Source organism: Equus caballus, chromosome 20 (genome assembly GCF_041296265.1).
Source record: "Equus caballus isolate H_3958 breed thoroughbred chromosome 20, TB-T2T, whole genome shotgun sequence".
NCBI lineage: Eukaryota > Metazoa > Chordata > Mammalia > Perissodactyla > Equidae > Equus > Equus caballus.
Genome location: NC_091703.1, coordinates 38,317,617 through 38,323,616, shown reverse-complemented (window position 1 = coordinate 38,323,616; position 6,000 = coordinate 38,317,617).

The window sequence follows — 6,000 nt, the reverse complement described above, 5'->3', positions numbered from 1 at the left end:
ACCTAGCACCTTGTCAAGCCACACTGTGGCAGCATCCCACATAAAACAGAGGAAGATCAGCACAGATGTTGGCTCAGCGACAATCTTCCTCAAGCAAAAAGAGGAAGACTGATCACAGATGTTAGCTCAGAGCCAATCTTCCTCACACACACACACACAAAACCAGAAAATAACCAGTGTTAGAATGGATGTGGAGAAATTGGAACTCTTGTGCACTGTTGGTAAGATTGTAAAATAGTGCAACCACTATGGAAAAGAGTATGGAGCTTCCTTTAAAAATTAAAAATAGAACTATCATATAATCCAGAAATTCCTCTTCTGGGTATATATCCAAAAGAATTGAAAGCAGGGTCTTGAAGAGGTACGTGCACACTCTTGTCCTTGGCAGCTCTACTCACAATAGGCAAGAGGTGGAAATAACCCAAATGTTCATCAACAGATGAATGGATAAACAAAATGTAGTATATATGTACAACGAAATATTATTCAGCCTTAAAAAGGAAGGAAATTCTGACACACGATACAACAACGGATGAACCTTGAGGATATTATATTAAGGGAATGAGCCAATCACGGAAGGACAAATACTGTATGATTACTAAAGTCGTCAAATTCATAGAAACAGAAAGTAGAATAGTGGTTGCCAGGGGCTGGGGGAGGGGCAAGGGGAGATGTTGTTTAATGAGCATAGAGTTGCAATTTTGCAAGATGAAAAAATTCTGGAGATTAGCACTACTGAACTGTACATTAAAAATGGTTAGGGGCCTGCCTGGTGGCACAGCAGTTAAATTAGCACATTCTGCTTCGGCGGCCCAGGGTTCACCAGTTTGGATCCCGGGTGTGGACATACACACTGCTTGGCAAGCCATGCTGTGGCAGGCGTCCCACATATAAAGTAGAGGAAGATGGACACGATGTTAGCTCAGGGCCAATCCTCCTCAGCAAAAAGAGGAGGATTGGCGGCAGATGTTAGCTCAGGGCTAATCTCCCTCAAAAACATTAAAAAAAAATTTTTTTAAATAGGGCCGGCCCCATGGCCGAGTGGTTAAGTTCACGTGCTCCACTTCAGTGGCCCAGGGTTTCCAGTTCAGATCCTGGACACAGACGTGGCACTGCTCATCAGGCCACGTTGAGGTGGAGACCCACGTGCCACAACTAGAAGGACCCACAACTAACATATATAATGATGTACTGGGGGAATTTGGGGAGAAAAAGCAGGAAAAAAAAAAGAAAAAAAGAACATTGGCACCACTTGTTAGCTCAGGTGCCAATCTTTAAAAAAAAAAGGTTAGGATGGTAAATTTTGTTGTGTCTTTTATTACAATTAAAACAACAAACAAATGCCTAAACGACTTTGTCATAATGTGTCCCCTCACTAGCCTGCTCCTCAAACCCTGAGGAGAATCCTCCAGGGCCTGGGTAAGGTCTAGAATGCGTCTCTGTGCATCCCAGCCTGCCCTCAGCTCTTCCCTCCTCCCAAATCCTATAGCCTCTCTGTCTATCGCTCATCGGGCACTTGAACATATGCTGCTTTGCACTGTTGGTTACCTTCATATAGTCTGGGTGATCAGAATTGACCACCGCCAAATGTGTCTCTTTGGTTAAGGACAAAAGACTCTGAAAGAACTTTGACCTTCCCCCTAACTCTCTAAAAGAACTTAAGATAGAAGGCCTGTCCCCAGGACAGGCCATTGCCATAGATAACTCTGGGTATCTGGTAGACTGTGAGGGTCCTTGCTAAGCCCATTCTTATCAAAATTCTGTCTACCAAACATTTGCTCTTTCATCTCCATGTCAACTGCCTTCCTCCCCTTTGAAGCCCCAAACCACTACCCCGAACATCTTCCTTTGTCTCTGGCTGAAGATAGTATTTAAGGTGGCAGCTTAGGCCATTCTGGCTGAGTTACTCAGTTTTCCTGGGTTTCTTACACGTTATTAAACTTTGTTTGATTTTCTCTTGTTATTCTGTCTCATGTCAATTTAATTCTTAGATCAGCAGAAGGACCTAGAGGGTAGAGGACTTGTCTTCCTCCCCTACCATAGTTATTTATAGAAATCTATGCCCTTGTCTCTCCTGTTGTCGTGTAGTACCTTAATATTTACCATTTACAAGCATTTATGCCCATCTTATTTAAACTTCTAATCTGGAGAAATAAGCACAGAATGGAAGTTTGGGCTTGTGGTTATGCTTACGCAAATACTAATTGTAGCTGTAGGTTAAATTTCAAATATTTTTTCTTCCTTTTGGTTGATTTATTCTTTTGCTCCCCTTAGGGGTCTTTGTGCAGCATTCCCTATAGAGATGAGGAAACTGAGATCTAGAGAGAAACTAAGTCCCCGGTCCCTTAGCATGAGGATGAAGGCTCTCCTTCTGGGCCACGGTCCCTGACTCAGCCTGGCTCATAGTAAGCCAGCACACGTTTGCTTGCTCAACCCAATAGTTCGTCTGACTGTTAGCTGCTTCCTAGGTTTTGCAGCTTAAAGTTTTAAGGTAGCTGCCACGGGGAGAATGTGAAGAACTGAAACAAACTCGTGTTCGACAAGCCCCCAAGCCACCCGGTTTTCTTTTCTTTAAAATGAAGTGTCTCTTGATGTTTTATTACATGATCATTTTATTAGAAATCTGAAAATAGAGATAAAAAAATGTGAAAATATCCATCATTCTCCACACTGAGAGATTGTCATTGTTAACACCTTGGAGGATATCCTTCCAGACCTCTCTCGCACTCATTCATGCATATCTCAGAAATTGGATCATAGATAATACTACTTTTTGTCACATCTTTAATCATTTAAGAATATATTGTACAGTTGTCCCACAGTATCCTTGGGGGATTGGTTCCAGGACCCACTCACATACAAAAATCTGCAGTTGCTCAAGTCCCTTGTATAAAATGATAGAATATTTGCATATAACCTATGCACGTCATCCCGTATACTTTAAATCACCTCTAGATTACTTACAATACCTAATTCAATGTAAATGCTATGTAAATAGTTGTTAAACTGTATTGTTTAGGGAATAATGACAAGGAAAAAAACGTTTGTACATGTTCAGTACAGATGCAACCATTACAGCCTTTCAATTGACAGTTGGTTGAATTTGTGGATGTGGAACCAAGGATAGGGAGGGCCAACTGTAAACATTTTTCTGTGTTAGCAGAGATAATAGATCAACCAATTAAAGAAAATAAAGTTGATCTATTTATTTCCTTAAATATAGAGAAGTATAAAAAGGAATTAAAATTATTTTTAATAATTCTCTATTAACATTCCCAATCTTTTGTTATATAGTTAGGTTCATACAGTATTCTAATTTTACATCCTACTTTTTTTTTTGAGGAAGACTAGCCCTGAGCTAACATCTGCTGCCAATCCTCCTCTTTTTACTGAGGAAGACTGGCCCTGAGCTAACATCCATGCCCATCTTCCTCTACTTTATATGCGGGACCTCTGCCACAGCATGGCTTGACAAGCGGTACACAGGTCTGCACCTAGGATCCAAACCAGTGAACCCCAGACCACCAAAGCAGAAAGTGTGAACTTAACCGATGCACCACCGGGCTGGCCCCCTAATTTTACATCCTACTTTTTTAAAATTGAGATTATGGTAGTTTACAACATTGTGCAATTTCAGTTGTACGTTATTATTTGTAAGTCACCATATAAGTGGCCCCCTTCACCCTTTGTGCCCACCCCTCAACCCCCTTCCCCTCTGGTAACCACTAAACAGTTCTTTTGTCCGTGTGTTTGTTTATCTTCCACATATGAGTGAAATCATGTGGTGTTTGTCTTTCTCTGTCTGACTTATTTCACTTAACATAATACCCTCAAGGCCCATCCATGTTGTTGCAAATAGGACAATTTCATCTTTTTTATGGCTGGGTAGTATTCCATTGTATATATACACTGCATCTTCTTTATCCCTTCATCAATCAACGGGCACTTGAGTTGCTTCCACATCTTGGCAATTGTGAATAATGCTGCAATGAACATAGCGGTGCATAAGTCTCTTTGAAATTGTTGATTTCAAGTTCTTTGGATAAATACCCAGTAGTAGGATGGCTGGGTCATATGGTAGTTCTATTTTTAATTTTTTGAGAAATCTCTATACTGTTTTCCAAAGTGGATGCACCAGTCTGCATTCCCACCAGCAGTGGATGAGGGTTCCCTTTTCTCTACATTCTCTCCAGCATTTGTTATTTTTTGTCTCGATAATTATAGTCATTCTGACAGGTGTGAGGTGCTATTTCAATGTAGTTTTAATTTGCATTTCCCTAATGATTAGTGATGTTGAGCATCTTTTCATGTGCCTCTTGGCCATCTGTATGTCCTCTTTGGAAAAACATCTGTTCATATCCTCTGCCCATTTTTTGATTGGGTTGTTTGTTTTTTTGTTGTTGAGTTGACATATACACATATGCTTTTTAAACAAACACAAATGAGGTCATAGTATGTATACTGTTTAACTTTGCCAATCTTATTAGGAAAGTTAATATATTATTGTTTTAATCCATTTCTTTCACTATGAGGGGCATATTACATACTTTAATATGTTTATTGGCTATTTGTATTTCTTCTTTTGTGAACTGCCTGTTTGTGTCCTCGTGTTTTTTCTATAGGGGTTTCCATTATTTTTAAGAGTAGGACATCTGTTTCTATCTAGAAATCAAATATTCAGTTTATTTTCTTAACTTTTTTTTGGTGAGGAAGATTGTCCCTGAGCTAACATCTGTGCCAATCTTCCTCTATTTTGTATGTGGGTTGCCACCACAGCATGGCTTGATGAGCAGTATGTGGGCCCATGCCTGGGATCCAAACCTGTGAACTCAGGTCTGCCGAAGCAGAGTGTGCAAACAACCACTATGCCACTGGGCCAGCCTCCAACTTTTTTTTATGACTATTTTTTGACTTCATCCAGGAGATCATGTATTTTGAATGGAACCTGGAGAATCTCATAGAATCTAAAGGAAGCTGAACAACCAGGACTCAGGATGACAGGAGACCCTCTCTTTCATGCCTTCAGGTCTCTTATCTTTGCTTCTCTCGGCTTCACAACTCTCTTTCCTCAGATGGGTATTATCTCCTTTTCATGGGTGCCCCCAAAAGTGGTCTCTTTTCTTCTATTTCCATCACTCCCTTTCAAGTAAACAGCCTAGGCCTATTCCAGGAACTCATTAAGTCCAATACCAAATTCCAGAGAGAGAGAATCTGATTGGCTGACCCTAGGTCAGGCTTTTCCCTCTTGACCAATCAGAAGGGGCTAAAGGACAGGGTTATGTGGGGCAGATATGGCTGCTGGGGGCCACCTAGAAGGTTGTTAATAGCTCTCAGAGAAAGGAGGTCATCAATGTTTGGATGTACCCCCAAAAGGTTTCTACTACAAGTTGCTATTATCTATTTAGACTCTGTGTTTACTCTGTGAATCAGGTATGCTGTGACATAATCTTAGTACCAGCTGGCCTTGGCAATTCTGAATCTTAAGGACTTGGAGATCTGGAGGCAAGCTAGACTGCCCAGGTGAGATGAATCACTTTTCTCCTAGGCTTTCAACTTCCAAACGATAGAATGGCTTAACTCCCTTCAGAAACCCTGAAACTGACCTGGTCCAGGGATCTGGGATTAGTTTAAATTTCTTACACAAGATTACCAGCCCAAGAAATTCAGAAAGAAGCCGACTGGTTTTGGATGCATATTCAGGCAGTGGCATCTCCAAGTACAGCCCCTGACATAGTTCTGAGATGGCACCTAGAAGCCCTTTTGGAACACTGCAGTCAGCCTTCCTTCCTTAGGGTGCTCAGCAGTTTGTCCCTTTGCCTCTCAACCAGTCCTTCTCCAGGTCCTTTTTCAAACAAAACAAAGCTGCAGAACCATCAGGGCAGAACCCTAGGTGTTGTTAATAATCCCTCAGACTCAAGTAGAAATTCACATTTCTGGGAGTCTCCTGATTGGGTAACACCTCATTTCCTCAATTTAATATCCCATGTTCACAAGACAACC